General features: G+C 45.2%; 1 long non-coding RNA gene across 1 annotated transcript; it reads left to right on the forward strand.

Annotated features, from left to right (window-relative positions):
* The first annotated feature begins 1,328 nt into the window (after positions 1 to 1,328).
* On the forward strand, positions 1,329 to 4,719 carry LOC123119845 (uncharacterized). The gene is made up of 5 exons (XR_006459004.1): positions 1,329 to 1,624; positions 1,792 to 1,885; positions 2,450 to 2,575; positions 2,924 to 3,059; positions 3,171 to 4,719. It is a non-coding gene; the product is annotated as an uncharacterized lncRNA (long non-coding RNA).
* The last annotated feature ends 18,196 nt before the right edge of the window (positions 4,720 to 22,915 follow it).

Genomic DNA, 22,915 nt, shown 5'->3' on the forward strand with positions numbered 1-22,915 from the left:
CTCGTGTCTCTCCCACCAAATATACCATGCACCGACTGCCACCGTTTCTTGTAATCCGAGTTGTCCAATCACTGGGGACTTCTGTTTCGGCCATCTCAATATTTCCTCAAGTACCACCGAACCAAAGAGGTCTACAGCAAGGGCCTTATCAACAAGATGAGCAATCCCTAGCGCTTTCCAAACTGTTCGAGCTCTTGTGCAAGTAAACAACAGATGCCTGATGTCCTCCGCACCACCTTTACAAATAGGGCACTGAGGTGGGACTTTAATGTGTCGATTAGCCAGAACACACATCCCCGGAATTACACCACGAAGCGCCCTCCAAATGTATATTTTAACTTTGCCGGGAACTTGAAGATTCCAAACCGCGGCCCATACAGGATTTACTGATGATGGTCCTTCAATGCTAGTCACTCTAGAGCCGAATTGGTGTTCCCAATTCGTATAATACGCTGATCGAACTGTAAATAGATATGATTTCGTATTGTGCCACGCCACAAAGTCCTCCGCTAAGTGCTCAGACAAAGGAATTCTCAAGATTCTCTCAGAGTCCACCGGTAAGAAAATGCTCCTAATCAACGCCTCATCCCATGATTTAGTGTTGGGCTCAATTAGTTCATCTACTGTCCTCAACAAGGTATTCCCTTTCCTTGTGTATACCATTCTTGTAGGGCTGGTAGGAATCCAATGATCCTCCCATATGTTTATCTTTTCTCCACTTCCAACTCTTAAAATATGACCCCTCCTGAAAGTTTGCAAACCAGCCACAATGCTCTGCCACGTGAAAGACGATCCTTTCTTTGGTCCCGCCTTCAATAAATTACCATCCAGAAAATACTTTGCTCGTAGGACCGTTGCACAAAGTGTTTTAGGGTGGGTACACTACACCACAACACTAAATTGGGGGCAATTAACTGCCGGGAGAAATAAGAGAATAAGGGCAAATCATCTGCCGGGATCCTTGTTACTGCCGCTAGAAGGGCATAATGGCGGAAAAACTGCCGGTAGAAGTTAAGCAATAAGGGCACGTGCACTGCCAGCAATGATGTCTACATCGTAGGTCATAAAATCTGCCGGGAGACTGAACTACGGCTCACTATCTGCCGGGCCTGTCTGTGGCGCGAGCCCACATAATTTGGCCCAAAACGCGCGCGTTGGCGCGGGAGAGCGCGCGACAGACCAAATTTTTTCACCAAAAGAAAAAGGAATTACAGCCGTGGGCCGCCACCCGACCTGTTCAGCCCCAAATCGAACCCTTCCTCCTCCTCCTCCTCGACCGCCGCCAGCGCCGCCGCCACCCCCTCTGCCGTTGACCACGCCCTCCAACCCCCCCCCCCCCCCCCCCACCCCCCGGGCTGATATGTGCAACCCCATGGGGATCTATGGCGGTGGTGCTTGGAGCTCGGCGTCGCCTCCCTCCAGACGCCTGTTGTGTGTGAGATGGAAGTCGCCTCCCTCCCTTCCACCACTACCAGAACTGGTCGACGTCGCCGGTCGCGTCCCTCTCTTCTCCGCGGTGACGAGCATGGGCGGGTTCCCCACCATGGCTTCCTCGCCGCCAACGGCGAGCGCGGTGCCTCCTCTCCACGCTCTGTAGATCCGTCCCGGTGGAAACTCGATGCAGGTGAGATTTTCCTTACCAAGGTTGTGAACCTCTCCTTCCCTGCTCGATTGAGAACTCACGGTGGGAGTTGTCCAGTTGTCCGTAGGAAGCCAGATTTCCCCTTCCACCGAGTTATACTAGGCTCAAGTCTTCCTTATTTTTTTTCTTTTGCTACCAAATTGACGCAGGTTCTATCAGTGAAAGGATTGGAGACTGGTTCTAGTAGTGGTGGTTTGTTTGATGAATTTCTAGTGCCCATGATTTGCAAAGGGTTTCAGCCAGGTTAGTGTACGTGTAATGTCATATTTCATTTTGTTATCTTAATATGCAGGTATATGTGCTATGATTTGTAAAATTTCATTTGCTTCTATCCACCCTTTTTATGTACATGGATCGGTCTTTATTTATTCAGCTTCAGACATTGCACAACTGAATACTATATAAATACAACGCTCTATAAAGTTTTTGGTGCCTGCATCTAGAAGAGCTAAATTTGTAGACATGAATGTGGATTTGATATTAAAATTTGCTCTACAAAAGTAGCTACTTTTCCTGCCCTGATTTATCATCTAGTTAAATGTTTCATAGCAGTTCAGTGTTGAGGTAACATATTTTTTTCCTGCTGGTAGTTGGTAACAAAATACTTCTATAGTAATTTTTCAAATGTAGGATTAAACATATAATACGTTTTGCGACATTTTCTTTAGCCTATGCCTCGCTCTTATTAGACAATAGTACTAGCAGTTAAGGTACTGCTGTCATCTTTTTATTAGATAGAACTGTTCCTCAGTGCCAAAGCATTGTTTTCTTGTTAATATCACTCACAATTGCCTGCTACTGTTTCAGTACTGGCGTCTAGCAACCTTGAAGCCCACAGTTGACCTGCCTCCTAATTTGTGTGATGAGCAAATGTGTAGATTGTGTGTGTAAATCGGAGATGCCTTGGGTTATGCCCTCGGAGAAGATGGATTGGTAAGAGTTTGTAATGCTGTTTCGCAAGAGTTGATTTCTATATGTGTTGCAGAATGTGTTGTTCGAGTAAGAGGATTTAAGTTTCGCGTGCTAGCCACTCTGACCTATGAAGATGGATTGGTAGTTTTTTTGTTAACTAAACAATATGCCATCAGTATTTATGCCTTTTTATGGGCAAGTGATTCCTGCAATTACTTACTGTATTTCGTATACTCACCAAGACCTGAGTAGGGCAGGTGATCTTCTTTTGTCCATTTTCTAATTATTCACGCAAAAGTTGTTGGAGGCCAGAGAGAACATTGCAAGCTCATTTGGTTCAATCTCTCTCTGTTTTCCTGACTGAATTAGGTCTTGGTGAACGAGGTGGAGGTGATCGAAGAGGCAATATGCTTATAAATCATCTTCACATCGGGTATATTTCTCTCGGCTATGGGTGTACATGATATGTTTGCCAAAACACTTGCAAATTATGGCACACTTACTGGTGAGAGATCCATATGCCTGATGCCTGAAGTGAAAAATGTACAAATTTTAGTTCTTTTTTCATTGTTTTGAGGTTTTAACCTGACCAGTGACATGTCTAAGTTTTTTACAGTGTTGCAAGATGTCCTATAAGGCTATTAAGGCAGATGATCTTATTTTCTCCATTGTCCAATATTGAAGCTTTTGTTGCCCATCAGCATACAGCCATACACCTCATCCAGGTTCATTTCCTATATACTGGTTAGATACTACTTCATAGTTGCTCTAGGTGTACTTTGATTAGCGTCATCTACTTGTCCCATCATCGACAAGGCTATATGATTGCGAGAGATTAATAACTTTTGTGATACGCGTTCATTTATGAACTAAATCATCAGCTTGCTCAATAATACTTTTGGGGTACTCGTGTGGTGTTTATGGCTGATGAAATACGCTTTGTTTAATAGGACTGGAGACATTTCTGATGCTTAGGTCAAAACACCGGACCTATTCTTATTTGTTTGTAAACTCAGTCCAGTAATACAAGTTAGCATTTTGTCTTAATTGTTCTTGGAATTAAAAAGGAAACCTTCTTGTTGTTCGTTCTACACCACTAATCTGTTTAGCCATCCTTGAGAAAGGCTCGACGGTTGGACGTGAAAACTATATTTGTTCTCCTTTTGCTTCTCTGGTTTAGTTTTAAATTTAATCTGGGTTGGCTGTTTGCAATTGAAAAAATGTTTGTTTCATGGCTTCCTGTAAATGTTGTTAGGCACTGTAGAAGCAGAAATTTAGAAGGGAATCACATTACGGAAGAAGGTTCACAAGAATGGAGCATCACTCCTTAGCACGTCTACAGAAACAATGGGGGTTCGTATGTACAATTGTGCATATAGCTTAGGTGAAGCGATTTCTGATTTGCGAAACTCTCTATGTTAAGATAAAGGGAAGAACTATATAATGCTAAAATTTCCATTACTCCTATAACTATTGAATCAAATCAAATCTGTTTTTATTCTTTTGTTTGCCTGCTATGAAAAATGAGGTTGGGTACTAGTGTGTAAATAGGCAGAGTGATTCCAGATTTGTAACACTCTCCTCGTGTTAAGTTGAAGCAATACAATGATCCAATTTACATTATACAAATTTATTTTTATTCTCATGATCATGAATATTGCAGTATTTTTTGTGTGTAATGAAAAGTGAGTGGATCACGTGCTGAAGTACCCCTTTAGACCATTTTTTTTATCTTTAGACTAATTTAACATGTGTTATCTTTCTGGGAATATAAAGTCTATTTGCAGATGATAAGTCTTATGATTGTGCGCCTGCAGCTCCTTCTATAGGCCTTAAAGTACCTGACACGCAGTTATTATGGGCCAATGATAATTGAACTCCACATTGCTTCTGTTCTACTTACTTCGCCTTTGTTTCGTTCTTGCGCCAGCGGCGCAAAGGGTGGACTCTAGTGTACAAAAGAGTGAACATGTAATTTGTCTTCCTGGACATGGTTGCAGCCATGCGATGTGCTTAACCATTTGTGTAGCTCAGTTTGAAGATATAAAATATTATTTTCTTATGTAAAATTTGTGTACCCTTGTAGCTGAATGCTACTGAACACATGTATGGATGATGAAGTACTGAATTATTAGTCTATGAATGTTTCTAAACTTTTAAGGTTTTGGATGAGGCTATATGTAACTTTGATTTAAGTGTATATACAAGTTGTGACATTTGTCCAAATCAGCTGACATAGATAATGGATATTAAACTAGAGATATGTTGAACAGTTTGCAAGTGAACAACGTGATGGCATATTAACTGCCGGGTAGACATGTTTGTGCCGGCAGTTCCACAGCCAGTAACAGTAGTTCACGTGTCACCACCAATCTGCCATGAGAAACTAACTGCCGGGAAATGCAAGCGCCGGGGCAGAGAAACTGCCGGGAATAGTTTATCTGTCGGGAGAAGTAATCCCCGGCAGCCGTTCTCGTGGCAGTTCTATCTGCTGGGAGAAACACTGTCCCGACAGTTTTTATGCCACCTTAATGATTTTCTCCCGGCAGATTGTATGCCATTGCATCAGTGTTGTGGTGTAGTGGTAATCATTCGCCAACTCTGCTTGGCCAACATTGCTAAGTTAAAAGCATGCAAGTCTCTAAACCCCATACCACCATTTACCTTTGGGAGACACAACCACCACCAAGCCAGCCAATGCATTTTTTTCTCTTCCTCGGTATCACCCCACCAGAAACCCGCCATGGCATCTGTAATCTCCTTACAATTTTTTTGGGATTTTAAACACTGCCATAGCAAACACAGGAATTGATTGGATTACCGCCTTTAATAAAATTTCCTTCCCTCCAAGTGATAATATTTTCTCCTTCCAACCTTTCAGCCTGTTCACGATTCTTTCCACAAGATATGTGAAGCTATCACTCCTATCCAAGCCAATCATAGATGGTAGGCCTATATAAGTATCAGACACAGCTTCAGTCAAAATATTCAGCTCTGCACACATGTTGGCCTTGATATCAACACTAACATTGGGACTAAAGAAAACACTACTTTTTTCCACACTCACCAACTGGCCAGAGCTTGCACAGTACTCATCCAATACCTATCTCAACGACGTTGCATTAGTCATATCAGCCTTCCCAGGATTAAGGAATCATCAGCAAATAGTAAATGTGATACTGATGGCGCATTTCTGCACACCCGAACCCCTTCAATGCCACGAACCTCCTCCTTATGAGACAGAGCACTAGATAAACCTTCTGCACATATGAGAAACAAATAGGGTGATAGGGGATCTCCCTGACGGAGCCCCCTAGTGGGAGTAAAACCTTCTGTCTCTTGATCATTATATCTCACCTTGTATTTAATAGACCTTACACAAGCCATCAACAGTTCAACAATCTCTTCATGAAACCAAGCTTTAGCATCATTTTATCCAAAAAAATCCATTCAACACGATCATAAGCTTTATGCATATCTAGCTTAAAAGCACAATAACCCACTTTTCCTTTCTTTTTATTCTTGATCATGTGAAGACATTCATATGCCAAAAGAATATTATCCGTGATAAGACGACCTGGAACAAAAGCACTTTGGACTGGCGAAATAATTTCATCAAGGCAGCCTTTAAGACGGAAAGCAGTCATTTTAGAGATTACTTTGTATAAGAGATTGCATAAACTTATAGGCCTATACTGAGAAATTCTTTCCGGTGACTCCACCTTTGGTATGAGAACAATAACTGTATCATTCCATCCCCCCCCCGGGATTGTTTCATTATTTATTGCAGAAAGAACTTCAGAAGTTAAGACATCCCCCAAAATATGCCAACATTTTTTAAAGAAGATGGCATGGAGACCATCTGTTCCTGGGGCCTTTAGATCGCCAATTGAGAAAGTGCCTTCTTCACCTCCTCTGCCGAAAATGGCTTCAAAATAGCTTCATTCATCTCATCAGTAACCCGTGCTTGGACTTTTTGGAGAAGCGTTGGATTTGGTTCATCCATTTCTGTTGCAAAGAGCCGCGCAAAATAATCAGAAATGAGAGGGTTTAGGTAAGCAGTGCCCTCCTGCCATGCCCCTTGGTCATTCTTCAACTTATGTATTATGTTTCTCTTTTTGCCGGCTAATGCATAGTTTTGGAAATAGTTTGTATTTTTATCACCAAACTTCAGCCAATCCAGACCGCACCGCTGAACCCAATGGATCTCTTCCAGTTCTAATAATCTTTCAACTTCCTCTGTAAGCTCTTTTTGTTTCATAACATTTTCCGGTGACAAGTCACTTCTTGCCACTGTTTCCAGCTTGGTCTGGATCTTCTTCATATGTTTTGAACTCTTTTTTAGCACAGTTCTATCCCGCCGATGTAAATGGTCATGCACCTGCGCCAAACGTGTTGCCAGATCAACATTCTGGGCGCCCGGTCCTGAAGCAAGCCAAGCCTCTTCTACAACTTCACGAAATTTTGTTTCTCTCAGCCATCTTGCCTCAAATCTGAGAACTGCTGCTCCCCTATGTTCCTGTACCTCCTCTTCAATCAAGTTCATCAATAGGGGTCGGTGATCAGATCGTTATATTCTAGATGTTCCAGTTTTGCAAGCAGGAACATTAGGTTCCATCCTTCATTCACCAGAGCTCGATCTAGTCGCTCTCTAATTAATCCTCTATGCCAAGTGAACTTGTCTCCCGTATAACCATGATCAGATAAATTACCATCCTCAAGTGTCTCCCTGAACGCTTGCATAAATCTCTCTTGCCGTTCATTTCCTCCTTCCTTTTCAAATGAATATAAGATTTCGTTCATATCTCCAATGATCACCCAAGGCATGTCACATAAACTCTTTAAATCTCTAACCAACTTCCAAGTAAGATGCTTATGTTTCCACTTTGGCTCACCATATAAACCTGTCAATCTCCAAAAGTTCTCAGGCCCACTGCCAACAAAAACATCTATAAAATTGTCATCCTTATCCCTTAGGGAGACCGCAATCTCCTTCTTCCTATAAGATTAGGCCGCCGCTTCGGCCATTGCTACGAACCACCATTTTGTGATCCATCTTAAGACGTCGACGGAGACACTCAACAGGGTAATCATCTAGATGTGTTTCTAACAAAAATATAATGTCTGGACTCCTACGCTTCTGTACAGCCAGGAGCGCTCTAGTTGACGCAGCTTGCTGCAAACCACGACAATTCCAACTGAGTATTTTCATTGCTTCTTTCCTGAACAAATAAACCTCCACAATCTAGAACAGTACAATAAGGAATCACTCCGTGATGGATTGTAGAGAAGTCATCCAACTTAGAGTCAGATTTTACAAGCCATGTTCCTCCGACCTAGCAAGTAGCAATGGAACATATGAAAAAGAATCTCCTGCAGTCCTGGAACCACGTTGGTCAAAACTAACAGCAGATAGAGAAAACCAGCCACGACACCACAAGGGCGCCGTCTGGGACAGAGATCGCCGGCCAACGTGCCGCCGCCAGCTGGCGGCCGGCGGCGGTCCGGCAAAACCCTAGTCGCCTAGGGATTGCCTTGGACAGAGAGGAAAAACGCTTCGCCTCATACACAACCAGCAAAAACTTGGGCATCCGATATTAAAATACCGTATAGCCGCCTCATCATTTCTGGAAGTAGAGGATGGCGACCGACCATGTACCCATGGGGTCATCCATCCGATGGCTCTAAATTGTGGGGATGTTTTCTTCAGACTAGCCACAATGGGTAGTAACATAGACTAGTAACATACATATGTTACTAGTCTATATTACTACCTCTATAGTGGGAGTAACATATGTGTGGTAACATGCAACACTTCAATTATTAGGCTATAGACTCATCTTGCCTTGATATATGTGATGTTACTCATACTACTAGTAACTAGCTATGTTACCACTTTGCTCTCTTTCTTGATTTATTGCTTGCCACATCATCTATTTTATCTAGATATGTGTGATGTTACTATCTATATTACTTCCATTATCGGTAGTCTCAGGCAAACACGCGTCGATGAAGCAGGTGGAAATGAGCCAGGCGGGCGCGGTGGTGGTCCTCACATCTTTGTTCCTGAATGCTGCGTGTGGAGCGCGGGTGCATACGTTCGTGGTGAGGTCAAACCGGCAGGGGCGCGCGAGCAACGCATGGTGGTCCACCACAGGCGGGAGGCGCGCGGTGGCAGGCTTGGCGGGAGCCGGGTTAGCGGTCGCGGCGAGTTCCATCGCCAGCGGAAGCGGCGACACACGCGCGAGCAAAGCGATGTGTGTGAGATGGTGAAGATGCCGGGCGTAGGCAGTTTGCGTGGACCGTGTGTGGCGATGGGAAGTGAGCCACGTGTGGGTGCTCATTTTATCATTGGCCTAGAGGATGCGGTGATTCGTTTCCTGATTAATGTGTTTTATTCCTAATTAAGGTATTTTAATGTATTGATGTCATACATCACGTGGAGAATCACCGATGTTGGTGTTTATGGAAATTAAATCGAAAATAGGGATGTTGTGAAGCGAGATACTCTCTCTGTACCGGTGCATAAGTCATCTTACGAAAACCAAATAATCCCAAAACACTTAGACGCGATGCATTAATTTCTATTTTATTTCCTGACATGAATAAAGAAATCAACCAATAAGAGACGTGGGGCGTGTATGTTTTTAATGACTTGAGACTTAAGGGCAATCTTCCATGTGGTGGCAAGGGCTACCATTGGCAACAAGTGTACAACTCTATTTTGGGAGGATAGATTGATCAATGGGTTCCGAGTTTGCGAGCCAAGTCGGCGAGGACGGTTGCGGAGGCCCTGCTACATGACTCTTGGGCGCTTGACATTGGTCCGAATCTCATGGCCGATGAGATACACCAGTTCATGGCCTTATGGCCTAGAGTGGCAGAAGTTCACCTTGACCCTACCGTAGAAGACTCCATAAACTGGTCGCGGGAGAAGGACGGTGCATTCTTGGCATGATCGGCATACACGGCCAAATTTGCGGGCCAGGAGATGTCTCCGACGACATCCTTCACGTGGAAGTCAAGAGCCCCACTGCAGTGTCGCTTCTTCAACTGGCTAGCGATCAAGAATCGCTGTTGATGCCGGTTAGGCTTGCCCGGCACGGCCTACCCCATCAGGCAGCATGCCCTTTCTGCGACCAACATGATGAGACCTTGGACCACCTCATGATGACCTGCATTTTTGCGCTTGAGTGGCTTTGGATATTAACTGCGGCCGACAGACAGGACGTGGTGGCTACATGCAGTGAGACCATGCAGAGTTGGTGCATCCGGCAAGAGCAAGTACAAGACCATAGGAGGACCACCCGCGCCATTACCTTACTAGTCCTGTGGGAGTTGTGGAAGCACCGTAACGGCATCGTTTTTGATGAGGTCACACCTTCAACAATGAAAGTCATCGAGCGGATCAACAACGAGGGACGAGTTTGGCGGGAAGCCGGGTTGCTCAAAGGAGATCTTGAGGGATTCTTTGCTGGCTTGTCGAGGTGGGTAGTTCGGGAGTAGTTGCGATACACTCTTAGGTGCCTGTGAACAGAGCATCTGACATGTGGATGCACCACTATTGTAATTTTGTGGACTTAGGGAATTCTTCCCTCCCCTCTATTAATGAATGATATGCACATTTGTGCGTATTCCAGGAATTTTTTTTACCTCACATCTAACTCTTCAACCACATGATTGATTGCTATAAAATTAAATGTAAATTGTTTTGTCTAGTGCGGGTTGCTGCTTCTCTGTTGCTGCGCGTTTGTTTTCCCGGTCGTGCGTGCGTCGTGGCTGCTTATATGGGACACGTTGAGAAAGTCAACAAAACATGTTTTATAAGTGTGTACGTATGCCCTCTCCTATCCTTCCCTACTAATTGTGTTTTTCCTTTTCTTTTCTTCTTCCTTTTTTGTTTTTATTTTTACTTTTTATTATTTGTTTTAAATTCATGAACTTTCTCAAAATTTATGAGTTTTTTGTCGGTGTCAGTTGCCCATTATTATACACGCAACCCAAGTGTCATCATGCCCTGTAACTGTATGTATTCGACGCGATTACAATTAAGGGGCGGAAATGTTTTGTCGTAGGGCACTTGCATGTCTCTTATTAGACAGCCCGCAAAAAAACTGTCGCTTATTAGACACGCAACTTCAAGCATCAACCTGTGATTGCAACTACATGTCTTTTAACAAGACTATAGATTTGTCGTAGGGACATAAGTGTTTGTCATCAAAGTTGTTTTAAATGGACTTACCAAACATTATCTAGATGAGATTTAGCAATTATGAATTATATTAAATTCATTTTTATTATATTTTCTATTTTCTCCTTTCTCCTTTTTCTGTTTCTTGTTTTTCCTTTTTATTTTCATTATTTTTTCACTCTGTCATATGCTCGCTTAAATTGTCGTGTGAATCTTGATTGCGGGTTGTTTTGTTGCCTGTGTCACGTCTTGCACCATATGTCTGGTGATACGTCTTCATCGTATCTACTTTTCCTAACGCTTTTGCTCTTCTTTTGGACTCTAATTTTCATGATTTGGATGAAACTAACCCGAACTAATGCTGTTTTCAGCAGAACTACCATGATGTTGTTTTTGTGCAGAAATAAAAATTCTCGGATTGAAACGAAACATTTTGGATGTTTATTTCAGAATAAGTAAAAAATACTGGGACCAAGAACCACCGGAGGGGGTGCCCTGGGTGAGCACGATACACCAGGGCGCGGCACCCCCTCCAGACGCGTCCTGGTGGGTTGTGCCCACTTGGTGGCCCCCTGACCCTAATTCCGACACTATAAATACCTATTTTCGGAGAGAAAAATAGCAGAGGAAGTTTCATGGCGTTTCACAATACGGAGCCGCCGCCACCTCCTGTTCTTCACAGGGAGGTCAGATCTAGAGCCCGTTCGGGGCTCCGGAGAGGGGAATCTTCGGTCTTCGTCATCACCAACCCTCCTTCATCACCAATTCCATGATGCTCCCCGCCGGGAGTGAGTAATTTCTTCGTAGGCTCGATGGTCGGTGAGGAGTTGGATGAGATTCATCATGTAATCGAGTTAGTTTTGTTAGGGCTTGATCGCTAGTATCCACTATGGTCTGAGATTGAGGTTTTTATGGCTTTGCCATGCTTAATGCTTGTCACTAGGGCCCGAGTGGCATGATTTCAGATCTGAACCATTCATGTTTTCACCATTATATCTATGTTCTAGATCTGATCTTGCAAGTCATATTCACCTATTACGTGTTATGATCCGTAAACCCCAGGGTGACAGTTATTGGGATACTTTCCGATGATGATCGTAGTTTGAGGAGTTCATGTATTCACTATGTGTTAATGCTTTGTTCCAGTTCTCTATTAAAAGGAGGCCTTAATATCCCTTAGTTTCCTTATAGACCCGGCTGCTACGGGAGGGTACGACAAAAGATGTCATGCTAGTTCTTTTCCATAAGCACGTATGACTATTTGCGGAATACATGCCTACATTATATTTATGAACTGAAGCTAGTTCTGTATCGCCCTAGGTTATGACTGTTATATGATGAATATCATCCAACGAATGCACGGATCCAATGCCTACGAATTTTCCACATATTGCTCTTGCTACTGTTACAACTGCTACAATACTGTTACTGTTGTTATCGTTACTATTGCTACTGTTACCACTATTATCAAAACTATCATATTACTGTGTTACTGATCACCTTGTTGCAGATATTTCTCCAGGTGTGGTTGAATTGACAACTCAACTGCTAATACTTACAAATATTCTTTGGCTCCCCTTGTGTCGAATCAATAAATTTGGGTTGAATACTCTACCCTCAAAAAATGGTTGTGATCCCCTATACTTGTGGGTTATCAAGACCTTTTTCTAGCGTCGTTACCGGGGAGCATAGCTATATTTGTTGAATCACTTGGGATTATTATCTATTTACCACTATGAAGAATTTGAAGGATACCTAAACCAAGACTTTTCCCTCTAAGATGAGGGGAGGTAAGGAACTATCATCTAGCTCTGCACTTGATTCACCTTCTATTTTGAGTAAACTTGCAATGCCACCACATGCTATTAATCATGATATGTCGGAAGTTATTGATGATGCTACTCCTGCTATGGATGATTCTTATGATGATGCTAGTACCTTGCTTGATGATAATGTGCCACTAGGTGAATTTGTTGATGAACAAAGTGCTAGAGCCAAAGATATTGAGAATGCTGAAACTGATGAAATTATTGAAACTGATGAAGTACTTGAAACTGAAAATCTTGAAACACATATTAGACCTAGCTCTCCTAGATTTGAGATGCCTAAGATACCTGAAGGTTATGTTATGGATGAGGAGATAGCTAGTGATTTTTTTGCTTGCAATGATAGGGATGATCTTAAGAAACTACTATGCTAACTAAAAGAAAAATCTTTGAATGCTAGAATGAAATGTGATCCTAAGTTTGCTACTTCACCTAACTTTGTTACCGATAAGGATTATGAATTCTCTGTCGACCCAGAGTTAATTACTTTGGTTGAATCTGATCCTTTCCATGGCTATGAAAATGAAACTGTTGTGGCATACCTTACTAAATTAAATGATATAGCCACCCTATTTTCTCATGATGAGAAAATTTGCTACTATTATATTCTCAAGTAATTTTTTTCTCATTAAAGGGTGATGCTAACATATGGTACAATACTCTTGCTCCTGGTTGTGTGCGTAGTCCCCGGGATATGATTTATTACTTCGCTGAAAAATATTTTCCTGCTCATAAGAAACAAACTGCCTTACAGGAAATATTTAACTTTGTGCAAATAGAAGAAGAGAGTCCCCCACAAGCTTGGGGGAGGCTTCTCCAATTGCTTAATGCTTTGCCTGATCATCCTCTTAAGAAAAAATGAAATACTTGATATCTTCTATAATGGACTAACCGATGCTTCTAGGGACTTCCTAGATAGTTGTGTTGGTTGTGTTTTCAGGGAACGAACTATTGAACAAGCTGAGGAACTATTGAATAATATTTTGAAGAATTATGATGATTGGACTCTTCCTGAACCACCGCCTAAACCCACTCCGAAGAAGGGGGTATCTTATTTCTCAGTCCTGAAGATATGCAAGAGGCAAAAAAAATCTATGAAGGAAAAAGGTATTAAAGTTGAAGATTTTAAAATGTTACCTCCTATTGAAGAAATACATGGACTTGATACATCACCTCCACCGGTAGTAGAGTAAATTATTTCATAAAGTTTTATGAAAGTGACATCCCTTACAATAAACATCCTAGTCAATGCCTGTATGAATTTGATAGGTACATCATAAAACAAGATCACTTCAATGCAAATGTTATGATATGATTGCTCGCTTGAGTGACTTGTTATTTAGAATCACAAATGATGTTAGAGGTGTCGAAAAACATGCTCCTATGGTTCAAACTCAGTTAGAACAAGTTGCTAAATCTCAAAGAGAATTGCTTAATGAAATGAATAATAATATGAATGATATTGCTGTTAGAGTAGCAACTAGAGGAGGTAAAATGACTCAGGAACCACTTTATCCCGAGGGACACCCTAAAAGGATTGAACAAGACTCTCAAAAATTCAATACTGATGCACCTAGTCCTTCTAAAAAGAATAAGAAGAAGAAAAATGATAGGACTTTGCATACTTCTAGTGAACCTGAAATAAAAAAAACCTCCTGAAGATAATAATGATGTCTCTATCTCAGATGCTGAAACTCAATCTAGTAATGAACACTCACCTAGTGATAATGAAAAAGATAATGATGATGTTCATGAAGACACCCAACCAGACAATGATAAAGAACCAAATAATGAAGTTGAGATAGAACCCACTATTGATCTTGATAACCCACAACCTAAAAATAAAAGATATGATAAAAGAGACATTGTTGCTAGAAAACACGGTAAAGAAAGAGAACCATGGGTTCAGAAACCCATGCCCTTTCCACTTAAACCAACTAATAAAAAAGATGATGAAGAGTTTAAACGCTTTGCTAAAATGCTTAGGTCAGTCTTTTTGCGAAATCGCTTGACTGATATCTTAAAGATGGCCCCTTATGCAAAATACATGGAAGACATCATCACTAATAAAAGAAAGATACCTGAAGCTGAAATCTCCACCATGCTTGCTAATTACTCTTTTAAGGATGGAGTACCTAAAAAACTTGGAGATCCAGGAATACCAACTATACCTTGCTCCATCAAAAGAAATTATTTTAAAACTGCTTTGTGTGATTTAGGAGCTAGTGTCAGTGTCATGCCTTTCTCTTTATATAAAAGACTTGATTTGAATAAACTAACACCTACTGAAATTGTTGGAAATATGCCCTAGAGGCAATAATAAAATGGTTATTATTGTATTTCCTTGTTCATGATAATTGTCTGTTGTTCATGCTATAATTGTATTAACTGGAAACCGTAATACATGTGTGAATACATAGACCACAACATGTCCCTAGTAAGCCTCTAGTTGACTAGCTCGTTGATCAATAGATGGTTATGGTTTCCTGACCATGGACATTGGATGTCATTGATAACGGGATCACATCATTAGGAGAATGATGTGATGGACAAGACCCAATCCTAAGCATAGCACAAGATCGTGTAGTTCGTTTGCTAGAGCTTTTCTAATGTCAAGTATCATTTCCTTAGACCATGAGATTGTGCAACTCCCGGATACCGTAGGAATGCTTTGGGTGTACCAAACGTCACAACGTAACTGGGTGGCTATAAAGGTGCACTACAGGTATCTCCGAAAGTGTCTGTTGGGTTGGCACGAATCGAGACTGGGATTTGTCACTCCGTATAACGGAGAGGTATCTCTGGGCCCACTATGCATCATCATAATGAGCTCAATGTGACCAAGTGTTTGGTCATGGGATCATGCATTACGGTACGAGTAAAGTGACTTGCCGGTAACGAGATTGAATAAGGTATTGGGATACCGACGATCGAATCTCGGGCAAGTAACGTACCGATTGACAAAGGGAATTGTATATGGGTTTGATTGAATCCTCGACATCGTGGTTCATCCGATGAGATCATCGTGGGACATGTGGGAGCCAACATGGGTATCCAGATCCCGCTGTTGGTTATTGACCGGAGAGTCATCTCGGTCATGTCTGCATGTCTCCCGAACCCGTAGGGTCTACACACTTAAGGTTCGGTGACGCTGGAGTTGTAGAGATATTAGTATGCGGTTAACCGAAAGTTGTTCGGAGTCCCGGATGAGATCCCGGACGTCACGAGGAGTTCCGGAATGGTCCGGAGGTAAAGATTTATATATGGGAAGTCCTATTTTGGCCACCGGAAAATGTTCGAGATTTTTCGGTATTGTACCGGGAAGGTTCTAGAAGGTTCTGAAGTGGGGCCCACCTACATGGGGGACCCACATGAACGTGGGTAGTGGGGGCAAGGCCCCACACCCCTGGTCAAGGCGCACCAAGATCCCACCTTAGAAGGAATAAGATCATATCCCGAAGGGATAAGATGAAGATCCCTAAAAAAGGGGGATAACAATCGGTGGGGAAGGGAAATGATGGGATTTCTTTCCCCCACCTTTGCCAACGCCCCAATAGAATTGGAGGGCAAGAAACCAGCCCACTCCACCCCTATATATAGTGGGGAGGCGCATGTGAGAAGCACCCCAAGCCCTGGCGCCTCCCTCCCTCCCGTGACAGCTCTTCCTCCCCGCTTGCGCTTGGCGAAGCCCTGCCGGGATCCCGCTACTTCCACCACCACGCCATTGTGCTGCTGGATCTCCATCAACTTCTCCTCCCCCCTTGCTGGATCAAGAAGGAGGAGACGTCCCCGCTCCGTACATGTGTTGAACGCGGAGGTGCCGTCCGTTCGGCGCTAGGATCATCGGTGATTTGGATCACGACGAGTACGACTCCATCAAACCCGTTCTCTTGAACGCTTCCGTGCGCGATCTACAAGGGTATGTAGATGCACTCCCCTCTCTCTCGTTGCTAGATGACTCCATAGATTGATCTTGGTGATACGTAGAAAATTTTAAATTTCTGCTACGTTCCCCAACAGAAATATCTCTGCAAATGCTGATAAATCAACTGCCATACCTATCGGTATTTGTGAGGATGTGCCCATTGTTGTTGCAAAAGTTACTATCTTAACAGACTTTGTTATCCTTGAGATGCCCGAGGACGACAACATGTCGATTATCCTTGGTAGACCCTTTTTGAATACTGCAGGGGCTGTTATTGATTGCAATAAAAGCAAGGTCACTTTTCACATCAATGGTAATGAACATACGGTGCACTTTCCGAAGAAACAATTCCAAGTCAATGTGTTGGTGGGAACGACACCTATGGGGTCACTGGGATCCCTTCTACGGTCGGCGGGCGCGAGGTTGTGCAAAGAGCAGGTCTGACAGGAAGCACACGGGTCGTTTACCCAGGTTTGGGCCGCGAAGATGCGTAATACCCTAGTCCTGCTTTGGTGGATGTATTGAGTGTTCTTGTGTTCTTGAGCTAGCTACGGGGTGCAACTTGCCCAAAAGAGCCAAATCCCTCTCTTCGTCGCCTCGGGCCTCCTTTTATAGGCAAAAAGGGGTTGCCACAGTGGCACACAGGAGGTGGAAAGGTCTACAGTTGATAAGCCTATCCTCCGGGACCGTCGGACAAACGCATTTAATGCGCTGCCAACGTGTCCCCCTTGCTTTATCGGGGACGGCAAGGCAGCACGTCCCAGCTGTCGCATCCTCACCTGGCCTTGACACGCGTCCGAGCTGACGAGGCGTCGTGGCGCCATGTTGGCTGGCTGCTGGGCTGGCGCGGTGTTGGAGCCTTCACGAAGGGTTGCATGCCACCACGTAGGTGCTTGCTGAGTCGGTGTAGAGGCCGCCCGTCGCCACGCAGGTGCCTGCCCAGCTGGTTGAGCTAGCAGCTGCTTAGGGACGGCGGTGGAGTCTTGGCTGGCGCGGTCCTGGCAGTGGCCTCGCTGATGCCTTTGTCAAGGGTCTTGCCGGGGGCCCGACAAGGGTCTTGCCATGGCGTTGCAGTCGTCCCCGGCAAGGCGCTTGCCGGGGGTCTTGTGGATTACCTCGGCTAGGATCCCGCCGAGGGTCGTCGTCTTCTGGTCCTCATCTGATCTCATGTTTATGATCTTGACGAAGATCTGCATGCCACCACAGAGGAGCCTCCTGAGCTTTGGTTCTAATGTAGTTGGTGGTGTTGGGACCCATGGGCTCAAGCGTGGCTTGCTCCGGTGGCATCAGGCAGGTTGCCCCGGCAAGGCTCTTGCCGGGACTGCGGAGGCTGCCTCGGCAAGGATCTTGCCGAGGGAGCCTACCTCGCCCTCTTGCTCTCTTGTGTTCCTGGTCTTGGCGTTGCCTTGGTTTTCTTGTGCTTTGGCTTCTCTCCGGCTTCCCTCCTCTGCCCTGCTAAGTGTGGCCGTGGCACGTGGCTCTGACTGCCCGTGCACAAGTAAAGGGGTCAAAAGGAGAGCCCCTACTTTTATACACCGACAGGAGCCCCCGGTGTCGGTGTCAAAACCGGCGGATCTCGGGTAGGGAGTCCCGAACTGTGCGTCTAGGATCGATGGTAACAGGAGACGGGGGACACAGTGTTTACCCAGGTTCGGGCCCTCTCTATGGAGGTAATACCCTACTTCCTGCTTGATTGATCTTGATGAATATGAGTGTTACAAGAGTTGATCTACCACGAGAACGTAATGGCTAAACCCTAGAAGTCTAGCCTATGAGTATATGGTAATGAATCTGTCCTATCCAGACTATTCCCTCCGGTTTATATAGACACCGGAGAGATCTAGGGTTACATGGAGTCGGTTACATAGGAGGAAATCTTCATGATCGGTCGCCTAGCTTGCCTTCCACGCCAAGTAGAGTCCAATCCAGACACAGGTATAGTCTTCGGTCTTCATAGCCCATCAGTCCGTCCCAACAGATAACTGGCCGGACGTCCGAGGACCCCTTAGTCTAGGACTCCCTCAATAGCCCCCGAACCAGGCTTCAATGACGAGGTGTTCGGCGTTTTAGATTCTCTTCGGCATTGCAAGGCGGGTTCCCTTCTCCAAGTAATGTATTCAGCTGTTGACTCAATATTGTTCCCCTCGGCTTTCGCGCGCTAATAACTTCGCCTTCCACGTGTCGAGCGAATGCAGAAAGTCAGGGTATTTTTGCAAATAACACCCCGTCCACGCAAGGAAGCGCGCCTATTAAAGATATTGGATCTCAGATCCATGCGACACCACACCGAGAAGATCCCCGGAGACTGCTAGGAGAAAACCATTCCAGCATGGCTAGCATCCCCGGCTCCTCCTCCCGCTCCAGCTTAAAGAAAAGCGAGTGGGAGAAGTGCTCTGTGTCTCATAGTCAGTTAGCAAAGTTGCAAACGCAGGGATTTCTTCCTCCCGCGGATCGGGTCCCTGTTCGAGCAGGGCTGGCTTCCTTCAGTGGTGTGACTCAGGGAGGACTTCCCTAATTCGTCCGGGGGGAGCGAGTGTGCTTCATCCCCTATCTGATAAGAGGCGTCGGATTTCCAATCCATCCATTCCTCCGGGGGCTTCTGGAATATTATGGCCTTCAGCCACATAACTTCACCCCCGCCTCTATCCTGCACATCGCAGGCTATGTTGCTTTATGCGAGCTATTTCTGGGTGTTGAAGCCCATTTTGAACTGTGGAGAAAATTGTTCTGTCTTGTCCCGCGTAACCATGAGGGGTCAATATTTGAAGTGGGCGGAGCCGAAGTGTGGCGCATCGCCGATACTGGATACCCGTCCGGCACACCAAGGAAGGCATCTGAAGAATGGCCTTCCGAATGGTTGTACATCGAGGACGTTGCACTTCCCGACCCAGTTCGAAAGGGTCTCCCTGAGTTTGCAAGTGTTCCACTAAAGAAACACCACAGTTGGCGCCCCCGGAGCCTTGAGGAGGACGACAGTGCGGAGGTTCGTCAACTCTTGGGCGAGATAAAGACGCTCTCCAAGTCTGTATTAATAATGGTCAAGGTAATGGCGACCTCCATAACGCGAGGGGTTCAGCCGCTTCAATACGGAGGGCTCCCAATGTGGCACTACAACGGGGAGGACGACGCCTCCCGCTGCGGCCGAAAAGGTCCGGGTACCCCCGCCGCTCTGGCCAAAATACTGGCCGAGCTGTTCAAAGGGGAGGAAGAGGAATTTCTTCGCATCAATCGCAGAGATGGGTATTCTATGTATAATCCTCCCAGTTGGGTAAGTCCCCATCCTTCTGCTTTACTCATTCCGCGTCCCGGATTACCTTTGATAAATTTCTAATCTGCTTATAACAACATTGGCGAAGAATCACCGAGGGGTCTTACAGCCCCGCCCACAGCCTGAGGACCACAACCGGGAGCTGGATCCCGGGTCCGAAGAAGATCCGGACATATTCATGGTACTCACGGAAGGGGTGTTTTACCAGGCGAGCTACGATGGCACAGAAGTGGCCATTATCGCCGATTATCCTGGTCTTCTTCCTGCTTCCCACGTAAGTCGTCGAGAAAAAATCTCTCTCAAAAGAGCTTCTTCGCATTGCCTCACCCATCGGACTATCTCGTGCTCCACAGGGGAGGCGTTCGGCGCGTCATGCTACTCCAGGGGCGGCTCCAAAGAGAGAGGCTCCGGCGCCGAGCAAGGCTCCTAAAAGGAAGGTCGGTGAAGTCACGACCGGTCCCTCGTCAAAGAGGTAGGGATACAAAAGTATACTTTAGCAGTCACATCCAACTGTAACTTGTACGCTTGTTTGACACCAGGAAAAAGGTTCACCGGACTAAATACGAGGGTCCGGCCAGCCGTACTCCCAGCGCCCGGGATTTAGACCCTGTTGGAAAGGCGGGAGCCGACATAGGAACAGTGTCGGACTGTCCTTCAGCCGAGGGTTTGGAGAATATGTCCGTTACCAACTCGGAAGTGGAGAGCGCCATGAATCATCGGCGCTGCAGGGCTGTTTTACGAGACCCTAAGTTCTCGAAAGAGGCATTTAATGCCTTTAGCTCGGCTGATGCGTATATCTGGACTGCTCGAAACGGGCTTAGTAGAGCCACGAAGCAGTATTTAACAGATGTGCAGGTAAGTTTTCTTTATCCAAATAGGATAACCATATGCCAGTAGCCCCCGGGACTGAAAGCAGTTGGTACAACTGACTTAAGTACCGTTGTATGACAAGGTTCTTACAGATAAGAACAACCTACTATCCCAAGAGCTGGAACAATGTCGAACGCAGCTAAATGCTGCTACCGCCAAACTGGAAAAGTCCAAGAAGGCGTCACCTGGTAATATTCCCTTCCAACGAGAAAATATACTTATATGCCCTCAATACTAACAGACTTGCCTATACCATGACATAATAGTCAGGGGGACTCAAAGAGGCATTGGAAGTCGCACAAGCCAATGAGCAAGAAGCCAAAAGGCTACAAGCTACAGGCGATCGTGTACTGAAGCAGGCCATTATTGAGAAAAACCAGCTCCGGGATTGCAAGACCCAGCTAGGCGAAGAGCTGAAATATGTGCGGGCCCAGCTAGCCGATTCCGTGAAGGAGAACAAGCAGCTGCGGGGCGGGATATTCAGTTGTATCTGAACTATTTCGAAAGTAGTTCGGCGATAGGAGAAACTGATATAGCTATGATTGCAGGTATATTAACGGGCCGTCCTGAAGAGGAGGTGTCCGGATCATCGAGTGATCTGCTGCAAAAGCTGTCGCAAGTGCACGAACAAGCGCGGCTGGCGATGCGGAGTGTTGCCAAGGCTCTATGGCCATCCGCCTCCCCTCCAGGAAGTATGGAGGAGCTTGTAGTGCGGTTCAAAGGAGCGCGGCGGTGTATCCGGCTATGGAAGATATCGGCCTGTCGAGAGGGTGCGCGAGAGGCTTGGGCCATGGTGAAGACTCGGTATACCAAGCTTGATCCTAATCACATGGTGCGGGTCGGTCCGGTAGGGCCGAATGGCGAAGAAATACCCGTTAGTTTGGTGTATGACCAAGTAGGGGTGGCCGCCAAATATTCCCAACAGGATTGTAAGTTAGATCGCCCGTTGGACGGTATAGAGGAGGAAGTGTTTGAGTCCAAGTGACTATGTACTTGCCTCACCGTATGGAATTCTAGCTGAATTGTATATCATTTGTCATGGCAGACCTTTTCGCTTCAACCTCCTGACCCAAAGGTGCGGAGTGTTTCTGAATACCGTCGCGGCCGAATAGGCTGGGGTATGCGTGGAAAACTAAGCGTAGGGGTCATAGTTGCTTGAACAGACAAGTTGTATCCGGCTAGTTATGTTATATTACAGTGAGATTGTAAGAAACATCTTCCAGGGAGAATAGTTCCGTTAAGGGTTCCTTTCCCTGGGCATGCATGCATTAGTAGACATGTCAGAATTGTGATGTGAAAATCACAGTGTGTATATCTTCTGGGGGTTCACAATAGAGTGAGTGCAAAAAGTATTTTTCATCCACCGACCGAATATTCCCTTAAGAATGCTAGCTTTCGGCTTCACCTAGTCTGAGGTACACATCCGGATGACCCGGCAGTAACAATCGCAGAGGTGCTCCCTTTACCACCTAGCCGAACAATCAGGAACGTAGGGGTAAGCACAGGAGCCAGGCAACCCAGCTTGGCCAAAACTTAAGTCATATCGATGCATATAATGGTGAAGAAAAGACATACGGAAAAAAACGCGTATGTGTGATGAGCTTAATGCTCGACAAGTAATATTAACAAGCTTCTGTTAAAAGAAGCCCCAGGTATAATGAGCATACGTTTGTAAAAATGTGTACGTCAGCAGTATTCGGTCAGGCCGAATGAGAGCTTTAAAGCGAAAAAATTGTGTAAAAGGGGGAAAGAGTTATGGAAACTGTAAGGGAGAAGGAGACTAACAAAGTGTTCGACGCTAGGCATAGAACCTTTGGAGTCTGGCCGCATTCCAGGGGTTCGGCTCTAGGCGATGGTCTGATGCGTCACGAAGACGGTACGCTCCTCCGGTAAGAACTTCGTCAATTATGAAGGGACCCTCCCATTTGGGCTTGAGTTTGTCCTTTTTCTTCTCCGACAAGCGTAGAACGAGTTCGCCAACATTGTATGTCTTGGCCCGTACTTCTCTGCTTTGATATCTTCGAGCCTGCTATTGATAAAATGCTGAACAGGCTTTGGCGACGCCGCGCTCTTCCTCCAAGGTGTCTAGGCTGTCCTGCCGATCCAACTCGGCCTCTTTCTCTTCGTACATACGCACTCGAGGTGAGGCATGTATAATATCGCAGGGCAATACAGCCTCTGCACCATACACCATGAAGAAAGGTGTGTATCCGGTAGTATGGTTGGGCGTGGTCCGCAGCCCCCAGAGTACGGAGTCGAGCTCCTCGACCCAGTGTTTGTC

This window comes from Triticum aestivum, chromosome 5D (assembly GCF_018294505.1).
Source record: "Triticum aestivum cultivar Chinese Spring chromosome 5D, IWGSC CS RefSeq v2.1, whole genome shotgun sequence".
NCBI lineage: Eukaryota > Viridiplantae > Streptophyta > Magnoliopsida > Poales > Poaceae > Triticum > Triticum aestivum.